General features: G+C 45.6%; 1 protein-coding gene and 1 long non-coding RNA gene across 2 annotated transcripts in view; both read right to left on the bottom strand.

Moving 5' to 3' along the window:
* Positions 1-16,560, bottom strand: part of AMOTL2 (angiomotin like 2) — a 278,572-nt gene that overhangs the window by 176,761 nt on the left and 85,251 nt on the right. The gene's annotated exons all lie outside the window — the stretch shown is intronic.
* Positions 4,678-13,553, bottom strand: LOC144612785 (uncharacterized). Its single transcript, XR_013549852.2, has 3 exons — positions 13,056-13,553; positions 6,847-6,957; positions 4,678-4,939 (listed from the first exon to the last, which is right to left on the bottom strand). It is a non-coding gene; the product is annotated as an uncharacterized LOC144612785 (long non-coding RNA).

The raw sequence follows: 16,560 nt of genomic DNA, 5'->3' as shown, positions 1-16,560 counted from the left end.
TTAGCATATAATGCAACACTGGTTTCAGGAGGAGATTCCTTAGTGCCCCTTACCCATTTAGCCCATCCCCACTCCCACGACCCCTCCAATAACCCTCAGTTTGTTCTCCATATTTATGAGTCTCTTCTGTTTTGTCCCCCTCCCTATTTTTATATGATTTTTGTTTCCCTTCCCTTATGTTCATCTGTTTTGTCTCTTAAAGTCCTCATATGAGTGAAGTCATATGATGTTTGTCTTTCTCTGACTAATTTCACTTAGCTTAATGCCTTCCAGGTCCATCCACTTAATTGCAAATGGCAAGATTTCATTCTTTTTGATTGCTGAGTAATACTCCATTGTAGATATATACCACATCGTCTTTATCCATTTATCCATCAATGGACATTTGGGCTCTTGCCATACTTTGGCTATTGTTGATAGTGCTGCTGTAAACATGGGGGTGCATGTGTCACTTCGAAACAGCACACCTGTATCCCGTGGATAAATGCCTAGTAGTGCAATTGCTGGGTCGTAGGGTAGTTCTGTTTTTAGTTTTTTGAGGAACCTCCATACTGTTTTCCAGAGTGGCTGCACCAGCTTGCATTCCTGATTACTATCACTTTTTTAAAGAACCCCAAGCAATTCCAGTGTCTTCTCAGGCTAAGCCATTCCCTAAATCCATATATTTCAAGCCGTTTTCCAGAGATCTGAAATTTTTCAGTGTTAATACATGTTCCGTAGAAATATGCCCAAGCGGAATGAGAAATGCTGCATATCGTATCCCCTAGGGCCAGTATAGAATTGGGAGAACTCTTCCCTTCACTGGCCAAGATCCTTCCAGCCCTCCAGCTCTCTCCCAGTGCCTCCTCTATTGCCTCCCAAAGCACTGGGAGCTGGTGACCTTAGGCACTTACAGTTCTCGACCTTTTGTGTGCCAGGGACTCCTGTGACAGAGTGGTGAAGCCTATGGACACCTCAAAATCATGACTACGTGCATAAAATAAAATACCTAGTGTTAAAAGGAAAGCCAATTATTTTGACGTTCTGTTATCAAAACCTGAGACAAAACAGATTTGTAACACAGTATTCTGTATACTTCTTTATTAACTCATTAAATAACAAGATTGAGTGGCGGGTCTGGCTCCTACTATGCTTTCAAAGCAGTGACTCATGAAAATCATGTTTTGAGATGTCTACAACAAGTGTAATGAGATATAAAAATATCTGTGATTTCTACTGGAATAAAGCTCCAGGTACTGGTAGCTGCTGTGGTTTATGGTCTATATTCTTAATGGAATAAAAACTAAATTTCAGTTAGAGCTTACTGAGAATTAGGATGTCAATTTTTCCCATCCAAGTTCATGGACTCCTAAATTCCATCCTTTTTTTAAAAAAAATTTTTTTTAACATTTATTTATTTTTGAGACAGAGACACAGCATGAACGGGGGAGGGGCAGAGAGAGAGGGAAACACAGAATCGGAAGCAGGCTCCAGGCTCTGAGCCATCAGCCCAGAGCCCGACGCGGGGCTCGAACTCGCAGACCGCGTGATCATGACCTGAGCCGAAGTCGGACGCTTAACCGACTGAGCCACCCAGGCGCCCATGAATTCCATCCTTAAGCACCTTGGTAGGGGGTCTGTGAACTCCAGGTTAAGAATGGAGGGGCTTAGGGGCACCAGGTGGCTCAGTCGGTTAAGCGTCTGACTTTGGATCAGGTCATGACCTCATAGTTTGTGGGTTCAGGCCCCACGTCGGGCTCTGTGCTTACAGCTCAGAGCCTGGAGCCTGCTTCGGATTCTGTGTTTCCCTTTCTCTCTGCCCCTCCCCAGCTCATGCTCTGTCTCTCTCTCAAAAAATAAACAAACATTAAAAAAAAAGAGAGAGAATATAGAGGCTTAGAACTTTATAAGGTTTACCTCACACCTGGTCAGTCTTGTTCTCTGTGAACACACACTTGGGTAGAGGGGGTACTATTTGTACTTAGTATCCCTGACTTACACAAGGAAACTTTTTTTTTTTTTTTAATTCATGGCATACCTTTAGGCATCTTGGAGAACAAGTGTTGTTCATTGGCAGGCCAGAGCATCACACCTGGATTATTGGGGTGCCTGGAGTCTTGGGAGCCCTCAGCATTTGGGGCAGCCAGGTCAAGTCTGGGATGGGCAGAGCTCCTGGCCTGGGGCTCCTCAGAGGAGAGCTAGGTTTGGCCATACAGCCGATAGTCCGTAGAGGTGACAAGCCCAATGAGTGATGTGTGGAATCTTGGGCTTGCTGGATGTGACCAGGGAGAAGCTGGACCACTTGAACATCTTTGACAGAGCCGCAGAGGGTGCCACTGTCTTCTGTAGACAAGGTGCTAAAGGCAATTTTAGGCTAAAGGCAAAAGGGAATTTTGCATCCCAAGTGGAGCCACCTGGGGACTGCGGGGCAAGAGACAGGTGAGGGGTGGTTGACGTAGGGGTGCCTGGTGGTGTTCTCGTGGGTGCAACCCTGCAAGCAGTCTCAAATCTCTGTCTTCACAAAACAATCCAATAGTCTGAATCTTTCTGGAATCTCAAGACCTGTATCTTGGACTCTTGCCCTAACAAGACTCTTGTCTGCCTGCAAACAAGGCAATTATTTTCCAGCAATGGTCTGATAGTTGTAGCTGTCTACCGGTGTACCCTGTCACTTCTTATCACAAGCTAAGCTACAGGTTGACGGCTCCAACGAGAAACAGAAGTTGTCCAAATTAGCATTTCACGTTGTTAACACTGGATCTAAAAGTGTTTGATTGGATTCAAGTCTATCCATAATATTACTAGAAACTTCAACGTTAAATTTGTCAAGAAAGGAATTACACTTAGAGTCTTGAAATACAATCTGTATTGTTGTAATCTTCAAATTGTTGTTGTAAAGAGCATTATCACTACTTGGCAAAGTTCCTTGTCAAGGTCTGTATGAAGAATTTAAAGACATTGTTAATTCAAAATGCCTTGATCAGGAATTGTGCATAATGGTTTCAAGCGTAAGTCCTTATATAGAAAGTTAAAGTCACAAAAGAAAGCTCAGGGTTTTCATTAAAAATTTTTTAAAAAGACTATATTAAGTCATACTAGATCATATAAATCATATAAATTCAATGTCTTCTAATATTTGCATTTTATCTTTATCATCATAATTACATATTTCAGAGAAAATCGATGAATTTTGTCCCACATAGACACCTTTAAATCCTCTCTTGTTTACCCCAGAGGGTTGTACAAATATTACTGTCTATGCTTTTTATGTGAAGTCTTCTTCAAAATGTTCAGTCATGAGATGAGAGGGCCTTATGGCGGAGCCTGCCATGAGTTCTGGCACGTCATGGGCCTGCCCCTCCTCCTCTTCCTTTATATGCCTCAGCTAAAATATTTCTGCAGTTAAAATCTATTTTGATTAATGGTTAAATATACGTGAGCTACTCAGATGACAGCTCATCCATTTATTAGTTCATTCGTCAAACATTTAATCAAGCAAACCCCTCAACTAGGAGCCTGAGCACCTGCTACTCCCTGCAGGTGCCAGCGCAGGTGACACAGACCCCAACTCCCTTCACACTCGCAGAACCTGACAGGTGTGCCTGGCGGCCTAGTAACACACCTGCGCCCTGAGCACTTTGTATCTTAAAAAGTGCTTAAAGATAGCCCCAGTGCCCAGGGCGATGGGGCCCAGAGAATGGAGTCTCAGAGCAGGGAGGAGCACCTCAAAGCCAGCTCACCACTTAGCAGCTGTACGCCCTTGGGCATTTTCCTCATATGCAGAGAGTGGACTCTGATCCTTACTCAGCAAGGCTGTCAGGAGACCAGGTGAGAGGCTGAGTAGGGAAGAGGATGGAAAAGCTGTAGATGGAGCCTTGTAGGTAACACCAAAGAGGGCAGCTGTAGGAAGGCATCCACTCAGGCATCTGACCCTGGCCTCAGGGTCTGGGAGTCAGAGGGGCAGGTGTGATGCAACCCAGACAGCCAGCTCATCCAAAGGAGGGGTGGGGGCTGCATTGCAATGCAGATGCTCACAGGCTTCTGGAGAAATGCTGGCCAGATTTCGGTGTGATTTTCCTGATTTTTAAATGTTGGCACTGATTAACTTTTTTTTTTTTTTAAATACTGCATGCTGAGCAGTAGTTTTCAACCTCTGCCCACACCAGTATTGGGGTGATAAGGATGACCTGGTACCAGGCTCCATTATCCCTGGCAAGGCCCCTCAGGGGGTAGCAAGGCAGCAGGAGGAAGGGTCATCTTTCTTGCCTGCAGGGCTCCCCGGGAAACTGATGCCACAGAAGGTGGCTGCCCGCCATGTGTTCTATCCTCAATGGAGAATGGGGCTCATCTTGCAATAGAGTGGACTTCTTTAAGAGTTAAACCAGGAGCACCTGGGTGGCTCAGTCGGTTAAGCATCCGACTTCGGCTCAGGTCATGATCTCATGGCTTGGCTTGTGAGCTTAAGCCCCATGTCGGGCTCTGTGCTGACAGCCTGGAGCCTGGAGGCTGCTTCAGATCCTGTCTCCCTCTCTCTCTGCTCCTCCTCCAGTTGCATTCTGTCTGTCTCTCTCTCAAATATAAATAAACTTTTAAAACAATAAAAAAAAGAGCTAAAACCATAAAACTTGTAGAAGAAAACAAAATCTTTGAGACCCTGGTTTAGGCAAAGATTATTATTTTTTTTAATGGTGGCACGGATGATTTCTTTGCCCCTGAATTTAATGAATGCCAACATTTCAACATACATTCTTCAAAATTACATAGAATAAAAGACTACTGAAAATGTCTTAGTTTTGGTCTAATTCCATGCCTTTCTTCTGTCTCCAAGAAGCAAGTGCTGTCCTAGTGATGGTGTTAACATCTCACAACTATATTTTTGTATTTGTTATAGCTATATTTTTGCTCACCCACAAAGAATGCACAGCATGACTTCATGTAGTATAATCTGTATGTCCATATGCTAGAAACAATTAGAAAATGTACTTTAAAATTTATGCCATTTACCACATCATGAAAATACACCTGTAAATACCTAAAAATATATCTAACAAAAGACATTACTGAACACAAAATCTACTAAACATTACTACTGAGAGAAAGGAAGAATTTCCTACCTCAGCCTCAAAATTGGAAGATGGAAAAGATGGGCAGGGCTAGAATGGCAGGAGATATCCAAACACAGTGTCTAATGCAAATCAGTACTTGACCTTTACATATTATGACCCTGTAAGTACCCACATATAATATATACCATGATTAATATGACTTTTTTGTACAATATTTCTTCATGAAATTAGTATTTGCTTTGTTTTCATCATAGCTTTCACCAAATAGTCCTGCAAACTCCTCAATGTCACTGTAAAATAGCCCCAGTACCTCGGGTAACTAATTTAGTGGTCCCATTTTATTTTTTCCTGTGATATGCCTCCTGGACTGGTCTGCCCTCTTCCTTTCTAGACCGTGTCCATCCTCATTGTCATGCAGCTGTTCCCCAGATTTGTCCATTACCATCCTCCTGAGTACCCGCCTTGTCTTCCCTTTCTGTAGGAGCTTCCTGGTCCCAGTGCACACTGTTCTTGGCTTACAGGAGGAAGTGGTAATGCCTTATATGTCGTAATCTTGAACATCACACACTGTTATTTCTGTCACATTCTAATTGTTAGAAGAGAGTCACTAAGTGTAACTCCCACTTAAGGGGATGCAGATTAGGCTCTACCTTAGGAAGGGAGGAGTACCAACGAATCTGTAAAAGTATTTTAAAACCACCACAGGGGCACCTGGGTGGCTAAGTCAGTTGAGCATCTGACTCTTGATTTCAGCTCAGGTCATGATCTCAGGGGCATGAGACTGAGCCCCACATTAGGCTCCACACTGGGCATGGAGCCTGCTTAAGATTCTCTCCTCTGCTCCTCGAATGTACCTCACTCTCTCAAAAAATAATATAAAATAAAATAGTAAAAAAATAAAGTAAAACCACCATAGATGCCATTTGCAAACTCTGTGTGTGAGTTGCGTGTGTGTGTGCATGCATGTGTGTGTATATGTGTGTGTATGTGCATATGAATACCTGCATGTGAGTGTGTGTGTGTGTGTGTGTGTGTGTGTGTGTGTGTGTGTGTTTGTGTGTGCACGCATGGGGAGGGATCCTAGAGGAATCCCTAGAGGTCTAATAGGGTCCTGGTCCTGTCACTGGAGACCTTGGATTGGTTAGTTTTCTCAAAGAAGAAATGTTTGGAGGGTATAAGGCAGCCAGGGGCATTATGTGGGATAAGGGCTTGGGGTGGTCTCACCATACAGTATGCAAATCGTATATATTTTCTAACCATTACTTTTCTTCATGTGGTTTCAGATGCACTGGCAGGCTCTCTTGAGTGGGAGATTTTCCTTTTCTTTACCTGTCTTTGGACTCTCCTTCCTTGTCTAGGTAGATTACAGCTGTTCCAGCCAACTCCCAGAAACCCTGGATGAGCTGAGTTTTGTACCGGTGGCTCAGGATGCCTGTCATCTAGTGATCTTGGAAAATTCTAGGTATGTTCATGGACCAGGGGGTGGATTGGCTCAACTGCTTGAATTTAAGGCAGTTACCTAGAGGGAAGATCTTTTAACAGAGCTGTTTAGGAAGGGAATAGCTGTTTCATGGACAGATGAGCTCCTGGTCTCTGGAAGATTCTAGGAGAGGTAGGTGGCCAAGTGGTGGAGACAGGATTTCTGCTCTTAGAGGCTAGAATCAGTGATGACTAGGATTTCAGGAGGAGCCTGGGATGTTTGGATTCAACACTGCACTGGGAACAACACATGGCCCTTTAATATCATCCTCATAATGCTGAGGACACCCATGGTGTGGCAGTGATGACAGCTGACACTCACCAAGCAGGAACTATGTGTCAGGGGCTCTTCTGTTCACTGTATTCATGTTACCTCATTCAGTCCCCATAAGAAACTTGCATGCTGAGCGCTTTGATTATCCCTAGTTCACCGCTGAGGAAACCAAGACAGGGAGGATCAGTAACTTGCCGAAAGCAGAGGGAAGTGGCCGAGCTAAGACGGGACCCAGGGGGTTGTGTTCCTGTTATGCCAGCCTGACGTTGGCAGACAGGGTCTGAGCTACAGGCCTTCCCTGGCCTTGGGCCGGCCAGAGCTCAGTGAGAAGGGCTGTTCAGCTAGCTGCAGAGCTTCCCCAAGTTGAACCAATATTTACAGAAAGAAACCATGGCTTCGATCATACATTAATGGCTCCTGATGGCGCAAGACAGCTTTCAGTCAAACGGGACCAGCAGCTAAGAGGACATCTTTCCAGAAAGAGGCCCATTCTCTTCTTTTTAAAATGGACTTTTAACACTCTTGCTGAGCTTTAAAAATTTCAAGTGAAGCTTTTACTGACAGAGTGTATTTCCTCCCGCAATCAGGTTAACGTGTTCTCTTCACTGTGTTTCTCCTGGGAGGTGGGGAAGGAGATCCGCTGCTGAAGAAATGGAGGCCAGAGGGTTCATGGTGCCCACGTTTGCCCAAGTCCCAAGGGCGGAACCATCACAAAGGATATGGGCAGGGGAGGGGACAGCCTCTAAATGCCTCAGGCGTCTTGGCTACACCTAATTTTGTAGTATAATAAATGTTAACTTTCCCATCCCCTTGGTTTCATGTACATACACATACAGCAGCCAGTGTTCAGGGAGCAATTTGTAATCCTGCAGTTGTTTCGATTTAAATAAACATCCCCCCGTTTTCCCCTGTCACCATTCTTTGTCCATGTGGGAGCTGCCGGGGCCCTTACATCTGTACTTCATTAATCATGTGGCCCAATTGTTCTTGGCTGTTCAGGGCTGTGGCTGCTCCTGTGCCCTCATGCCCCAAGCATCTCCACAGTCCTGTCTGCCACCCGGGGCAGGGCGCCACGGCCTCCGTCCCTGCACAGCCGGGGTGCAGTGATGTCTGATTCCTTGTGTCAGAGAGGCAGTCAGCCATCCCTCCTGATGGAAACAAAGCAATCTCAGCGCAAGCTGAGGGCCATGTGTTCCTTGAGAAGAAGGGTACTCCTCTGATCGATCTGGTGCCCTGATGGCTTCCTGGTGGCAAACAGTGCGAGTGCTCCCGGCTGGTGGCAGTTTCTGTCTTCCTGTAAACATACATTTCCCACAAGGCAGAGAAACTTGCTGCTGGGCATGTATTTTGTACTCAGATGAGAAAAAGAGGGAAATGACTGCTCTGGATGTTGTAACTCAACAGCCTTTTTGGTCAACAGCCCTGGAAATAAATCCAGTGATCTAGGAATTCTCTTTTGAAATGACAAATTGATGTTTACTTCAGAAACTTACTGATCATTTATTCCAAATGCAGGTGTCATTTAATCATGACATGAGATGAAACAGCAGGAACGTCCAGCCTGGGCTCCTTCTTCCTGGGGTGGTGTATACCTGCGTGCACTTGTGAGCTCCAAGTGGGTATGTTGGGTGGCATCTCCCTGGAGCCCAGAGGCATTGGGAGGCCTCCAGACCATCCTTGGACCTACAGTTGGGCAGCTGACTGGTTGTTAGTGGGCTAGTTTGCTCTGTTGGGATTGGTGTGGGGAGGGCTGCAGATGCCTTGAGCTATATTTATGTGCTACTAAACAGAAGCACTGAGCTTAGGCTATAGAATCTCCTTTAAATAGGGTCCTGGAAGGGGAAATCTGGGCCAGGATCCATAATTAGGGAGAGGAAAGGCAATTCCATGAAGCTATTCATGGACAAAGAGTCCTGACCACCCCCTGCCACCCACATTCACACACAGGGTGACCATTTTTCTCTTGTCAAGCTGATGCCCTTTGTTTGAGTCCTGTTCTGTGGAATATGCATGTGTTCTCTTTAGAGCCTCAGAAGTAAGTGTGGGCTGCTGGTCTTGGTAAAAAGTTCACCCACTTCTTTAAAGACCACCATGAACTACCTCCCCCACCATCCCTAGGGTGGTCATTCCAGTATCTCCCCTGCCTCAGGTTCCCAGCCCTTCCTGGGGTGTGGCCCTCCCTGAGAGCATCTTAGATTCTCCTCAAGTTCAGGCTGTGGTGTCCAGAGCTGGGCAAAAGGCATGGGGCCAGTCTTGGTGAATTGGAAACATTTCAACAAATGTCAGTGAATTGGTTACTGGACTGCTGAGTTACGTTACTTTGCTGGTCCTGTCTTCATCTTTCCTCTCTGTTTTCCCAATGAAACACTTGCCCAGCATTTACCAAACCACTATTTTGTGCCATGGAGAAAAACCAAAGTATCTGTGTTCAAACAATTCATGACTAAGTGTGTGGAACCTCCAACAACCCCCACAATCACATAAATCATGTAGAAAGTACCTGGTTAACAGATGAGCTGACAAAGTGCTAAGTGGAACAGGGAAGGTGGGCAGATAATTCCACATGAGATTGGTTAGTGGGAAGGCTAAGGAAGGGCTGACAAAAGATCTGGGGTTGGTTTGGATCCCTGAAGACCAGGCAGGGCTTCTCCAGAGAGAGGGGGAGGGAGGGGATTTCCAGTGAGAAAGAACAGCATGTGTAAAAAGTATGGGGGAGGGGGGCGGGCATGCAGTGCCTGGGTGGCTCAGTCGGTTGAGCATCTGACTCTTGATTTCGGCTCAGGTCATGATCCCAGAGTTGTGGGATCACGCCTGCCCACTGAGCCTGGAGCCTGCTTAAGATTCTCTCTCTCTCTCTCTCTCTCTCTCTCTCTCTCTCTCTCTCTCTCTCTCCCTCTGCCCCTCTCCCCCATTTGTGCCCTCTGTCTCTCTTAAAAAACAAAACAAAACATGGTGGTATGAGGGTCCATGGCCTGCCTGGTGTTGTGTAGTTAATTTTTGCAAGAAGCATCTCATGGAATCTCTAGCTAAAGTAGAGAAAACATTGTGAAGCCAGAGTGCGTGCTATAGATTGAATGTTTGTACCCCTCCCCCAAATTCATGGTTGAGACCAAATCCCCAAGATGATAGTGTTTCAAGATGAGGCCTTTGGAAGGTGATTGGGTCATAAGGGTGGAACCCTCATGAATGGTATTAGTGTCCTTATAAAGAGACTCCAGAGAGCTCCCTTGCCCCTTCTACCATGTGAGGACACGAGGAGAAGAGAACCATCAGGAAGTGTGTTCTCACCAAACACCAAATCTGTGAATGAGTTGATCTCAGATTTCCTCCAGAACTGTAAGCAATGAATTTGGATTGTGTTTTTTTTTTTTTTTTTTTTTTTTTTTTTTAAGAGAGACAGAGAGAGAGAGAGAGAGAGCGGAGAGGGGCAGAGAGAGGTGGGGACATAGGATCCGAAGTGGGCTCTGCACTGTCAGCAGCTAGCCTGATGTGAGGCTCAAATTCCTGAACTGCAAGATCATGACCTGAGCCAAAGTCAGATGCTCAACCAGTTGAACCACCCAGGTGCCCATAAGCAATGAATTTCTGTTGTTGATTAGCCACCCAATCTGTGGTATCCATTATAGGAGCCAGAACAGAATAAGACAATGGGGAACTGAATCTTATCCCTTAGACAATGGGGAGTCGTCAGCAGGTTTTAAGTAAGAGTATAATATGAGCAGATCCTTCTGGCTTTAGTGTTGAGGTTGTCCTGGTTGACAGGATCCAGGAGGCCAAGGAGGAGAGGGAAGGAAGAAGCTGCCTTCTATCAAATTGGTCCACAGCACCTTGAAGGTGGCTCTTGGGGAATGCATTCCTCCTGGGCAGAGACAGCCAGACATGGAGCCCGCCCCTTTGACAAACCCTTTGGTGGCATTTCACCAATGATCGCTGGATCCCAGATGGCTTTGGAATCTTCTGCCCCCCTCCTAGAACCTCCACCCATTCTTATCTGAATCCTCCGTGGCAGACACAGAGGGGTGCTGCTCAGATTTCCCTTCAAGAGAGAACTTGCTGATTATCTGCAAGGCGTGTATTGTATCAGATAGTTTAGAGCTTCCAGTTGGCAGCATCTTCAGTGTCGGCCTTAGCTTTTAGACATTGTTGGATTCAAGTTGCTGATTTGGGGGGAAGATTTTTTATATCTGTGTTGATGAGAGATATTAATGTGTTGTTTTCTTATAACGTCTTTGGTTTTGGTCTTATGATAATGCTGGCCTCAGATGAGTTAGGAAGTAAGCCCTCTGCTTCTATCTTCTGAAAGAGATTGTAATAAATTGGTATACCCTCTTTCTTAAATGTTTGGTAGAATTCGCCAGTGCACCTATATCTGGCCATGGAGCTTTCTTTGTAGAGGGTTATTGATTATTGACTCAATTTCTTTAATAGATTATAGGCCTATTCAGATCACTTATTTCTTCTTGTGAATTTTGGAAGATTGTGTCTTGCAAGGAACTGGACCATTTGCTAGCCTAAGCTATCAAATTTGTGGGCCTAGAGTTATTCATGGTATTCCTTTATTATACTTTTAATGTGCATGGGATCTGTAGTGATACTCCCTCTTCCACTTCTGATATTGGTAATTGTATCCTTTTTTCTTAGCTAGCCTGGCTAGATGATTATAGATATTATTGATCTTTGCAAAGAACCAAGCTTTTGACTTTGCTGATTTTCTCTGTTGATTTCTTGTTTTCCATTTATTGATTTTCATTCTTTTAAAATTATTTCCTTTCTTCTGCTTCTGTTGCTCTTGTTTTTCTAGTTTCCTAATGTGGAAGCTAATGTAAATTGATTTTAAGAGTTTTTTTCTTTTCTAATATGTGCCTTCAATGCTCTAAATTTCCTACTAAAAAGAGCTTTTGCCGCATTTCTCAAGTTTTGAAAAGTTTTGTTTTCATTGTCATGTAGTTCAAAATATTTTAAAATTTCCCTGGAGATTTCTTCTTTGACCCATTAGCTATTTAGAAGTGTGTTGTTTAATCTGAAAAAAAATTGAAGTTTTCCAGTTATCTTTCTGTTAATGATGTCCAGTTTAATTCCACTGTGGTCTGAGAGCAGACAGCACATGATTTCTGTTCTTTTAAATTGGTTGAGGTGTGCTTTATGGCCCAGAATGTGGTCTCTCTTGGTGAATATTCCATGTGAGCTTGGAAATAAGGTGTAATATGCTGTTGTTGGGTGAAGTAGTCTATCGGTGTCAATTATATCCAGTAGTTTGTGGGTGGTGTTGAGTTCTACTATGTCTTTACTGATTTTCTGCCTGTGGATGGGGTCCATTCTCTCACTCCAGATACAGGAGGGGATTTTTCTCTGATATGCCTGGTGGGACCCAGTGGAGATCTGGGAGATAAAACTCAAAAAAATATGGGGGCCCTGATGATTGGGTCCCTGGAGAGTTTTCAACTCTCAAAGTTGTCCACATGGAGCCCCAGCAATTTGTCAATTACAATTCAGGTTGTCCCACCCAGACCATGCTTCCCATGGAGGTTTCTGCTCTGGTGGGTTCTGATTCTCTGTACCACCTGTCAGTCTCTCCAGTTTACCTTGTGACGTGACCTCACTTGTCCTACAGACATAAGAAGGGCCGTTGATTTTTCAGTTTGTCAGCTTTTTACCTGTTAGGAGGGAGTGATGGCTTCGAAGCTTCTTACATGCTGGATCAGAAATCATATGTCTGCCTTCGCTTTTGAACTGAGGCCGAGCTCTTTCTGAGCAGCCCCCAGCCAGTGACTGAGCAGACTAGGGTCTGGCCTGGCCGTTTCTGCACAACAAGGGACTCTTCTGTTGTGTTGTCTGAGACTTGGACCACTGCCTGAAGTTCTCCCTGCCTGATCCTGCTTCCTCCATTTTTATCTTTTGCAGGTATTACCCTCTGATACCCTGTGTGCATTCCTAACTCTGTCTCAGAAACTGCTTGCCAGGGAATCCAAGGGGTAAATTTGAACATACGCTCGATACTGTTGTTGGTTCCAGGAGGAGAACAAGGAAATCTATGAGCCACAGGATATGGATAATCTGATTTACAAAGTGTAGCTTGCTAACCTTCGGGCTAGGCTCCACCACTTACGGTCACACATCCCCATTTGGCTGTGGTGCTATGAGCCATCCTCCACAGTACTGCCCAGGAGTGAAGACCTCAGCACCTGGCCTCTTCAGAGTCCAGAAAAAGGAGGAGTTTCTGCCCCTCTGTTAAAACCAGTTTTTGTTTGAACACCTACCTTTTCTACCTGCACCTGACACAAATTATGCTTTCTCCTGAGATGGTGAAGTTCTTCTGGGAGGCTTTCAAGGAAACCTTGGCTTAATACACCAATAGTCCTGGTGTTCTTACAAGAGGAAACATGGGGAGTCATGGATCAGGTGGTGGGGGGGGGCCTCGGGTCATCATGGAAAGCAATCACCACAGCATGGCTGAGAGATGGCAAAGGCCTGAATTAGGGCAAAGCTGTGGGAGTGCAGTGGATGTGGGGGTGGGAGAGTGGGTCACAATGGACGAGATTTCATCATTGAGGGGAATGAAGGAGTCACTAGTGACCATCATAAGTCTGACTTAGGTACCTGGGGGGTGGGGATGTATTTACTGTGTTGGGGACCCAGGAGGAGTTGGAGGTAATTTGGGGGAGAAAAGTGACTTCAGTATCTTTTGACTTGGGGATGCCTGCGGGACATCCAAGGGAGAGCATCCCAATTGCTCCCTGACTTTTAGTTTTCTTTCGTTCTGCTTGCAAAATCAGAGAGAAGCAGCATCCTGTCAGGCGCTGTTGCTTTCCCTTTGGTCCCGCTGCTGGGTTTTCTCCAGCCCCATGCCCTCAGGCAAGAGAGGAGCTGGCAGCGCAGTCTGCTGGGGGCTGCAGGGCAGGCTCTTAACACAGCAGGGCCCTTCAGATGTTCCGAAACTGACAATCTCAGGTCTACCACCTGCCAGCATTTGTTCACAGAGACACAGCATCACAAACTCTCCGGACTGGAAGGGACGTTAGAGGTCATCCGTTCCAGCCTCGGGGTTGGCATTTCCAGACTGTTCTAATAATTTAAGAGTTCCTCCTCCTATTAATGTGGGAGACTTTCTTCTAACTTCCCCTTCATATGCTATTAAAGACATGGCCCTACCCGTCCGTGGGCCTTCTTCCTTGGGAGAAGTGTGCTGGGGCTCATGTTTGTGGATCTAGCAGGGAGGGACACGACGAGGCCAGGTTTGGGAACACAAGTTCTTTTTGTCCTTCACACTACAGCTACGAGGATGGTCTCCATGGTTACGGCAGCTTTTCAGAGGTCTACATTTTCATTTTCTCTATTTCCCTAAATGTCTAATTTATGAATAGTCTGTTTAGGTAACCTACTGGAAGTTTCTGTATGGATATGAAAATCAAGAAATATATATAGTGAAAACAACAAAACAAGCAGGCTGGTAGGCATTTTGGGTACTTTTTTTTCTCCTCCTGATAACAGAAATTAGGATTGACTTTAAAATTTTCAAGTTAAACAAGATTCAGTGAAAGAAACACTGCCTTCATGTTCTTCAAAGGCATGTGAGCCAGAGAGGGGCTGGAGCTAACCCAATTATGTTTTCTTTAACGTGAAATAGCTATTTGCCTGACATTGCATTTGCACCTCACCGATGGGACATTGATTTCCACCCCACCCCCCCGCCCCCGCCCCCGCCTGGGCTCCCTTTGAACATGAAAGTGTTTTTTCCTATTTACCCCCTTGTGAGAGCAGTGATAAGAACAGATCGATAATTACATTGTTGGATAAAAATGAATATAAATTTTATTGAAAAACAACACCAGCAACAATGTGGGGAAAGCATACGCAACAGCCACTGGCCCCCACAACTCAACACACACGTTATGAAAAGTAATCACCTCTTAAGATTTCCAGCTACTTATTCCAAATGAAAAGAAATGATAGACCCCAGATAAACTGATGTGGGACACAGACGCACACCCCCTTTGAACACACTGCTAACAGCAAAGGATGCAGCAGCCTCGCTCACCTTGTGTTTGCTGCGGGCCACTTAGTGTATTTCAAGGATTCACTGGTTTAGAGAGAATTTAGTCCTTCCAGTTAGCATGGCATCTAAAACCCAGACCACTGGGAAAACTTTTCAAGTCCTTTGAGAAGAGGATTTCACAAACTTTCTTGGCAACTTGTCTCTCCTGCTTAAAAACAGGAAGTAGTTCTTTATGTCTAGCCTAAATCCTTCATGCTTCAGTTAATCTATTTATTTCCTTTTAGTCTCAGCAGGCTGTGAGGAGTTTGTCTTGGTGGGACAGTGTAGCATATGGGGAACTCACAATGATCATAATCAGATTGAAACGGGAGTCCAGCTGTGCTGCTGGCGTTTCTGAAACCAGCGAAAAGAAGGTAATTGCAGTTGTGGTTGTAGCCCATTTGCCTCCCACTGCCCGACCCTCCCCAGCCTTCTGGACCCTTCTGCCTGTGGCCTGAGGTCTGCCACCCTAGGACGTGCCAGCCAAAGCTCTGAGATTGATCAGTTTCAATCCTTCACTGGCAAAGTAATGAGTGCGGTGAAAGCTGTCCCTTCTAGTCCCATATCCAGGGTTTGCATTTCACGTTGTGATTTCCGGGCAAACCACTCCCCAATATTATATTCCGAGTCTTATCACCCTGCCAGGCAGTCCCCAAGCTCACCTCACAGCTTGTACGTAGCAAAGATGTGCTCCGTGTGCACACAAGGAAGCGGCGAGATTCCACGAGAAAGCACCCAGTGGATTTAACACAAACATCTCAGCAGCATATTTCAGATTCTGCGTAAAAACCCTGGTGATAGACTCAGCCTCACAGTTTTCCTCACCGGCAGCTCCACACATTGGGCACCAGGGAGCGCCCGTGTCATTCCACCAGGCGCTGGGACCCCACCGCCAGGAGACAAAGATGGGGATTTGAATAAAAGATTTCAAAATGCAACCCCGAATTCTACCCTGAGCAGCATGCGTATAAAAATTCATGAAGATTGGATTTCATTTCATGTATTTTTACTTCAGTGGAAAGAAATACAGGTGATTTTTTACTGTACCTACAGCTGTCTTTACAAAGGTGGGGGGGCACGTGGTTGCTCTGCAGACACTTTGAGAGGCTGGGCCTTGTCTTGGTTCCTGGGGCAGCTCCTGTTTTGCTGGGTGGCATTCTCTGCATGCTCCAGAAGGTATTAATTATATTATTTTAAAAAAGATACATGCCGTTCTCATCAGGACTAGCCATGGCTCTGGGTCCAGTGAGTGACATGAATCACAGAAGGCACTTACTATTTTGACAAAACACAGCACATTTCTTTCAGCCCATAAAATCAAAGGTGTGAAAAGAGGCTGTTTTCAGGGTGTAAAAACTCCCCTTGTTTTCCTGTCTTAGTGCATAGCAGTTCCGCCTCTGGGGCCTTTGTGCATTTTCCAGGCATGAGTGATGCAGTGCCAAATGCCTGGGTGGCGGAGCCTGCCAGAGGACTGGACATAGGCCAGGGCAGAGCTCAGACCCTCGTGGTGTACTCCCTTCATTTCCAGGACCCCCAGCCTGGTAGGGGACGGGCTTCCCTGTAACGTGGCCATGGGCCAGGTCCAAGCTGGGTGGCAGCGGGGATCTTCAGGGAGATGATGGCCTGAAGTGTTGGGATGGAGCTTTAGACAGGCCTGTGCAGGGGAGGCTGCTGCTGCTCACCCTGAGCTCTGAGATGGCAGGGGCAGGGGCCCCTTGGTCCTGCCCGTA

This window comes from Panthera onca, chromosome C2, assembly GCF_046562875.1.
Source record: "Panthera onca isolate mPanOnc1 chromosome C2, mPanOnc1 haplotype 2, whole genome shotgun sequence".
NCBI lineage: Eukaryota > Metazoa > Chordata > Mammalia > Carnivora > Felidae > Panthera > Panthera onca.
This window is presented reverse-complemented; position numbering and strand designations above follow the sequence as displayed.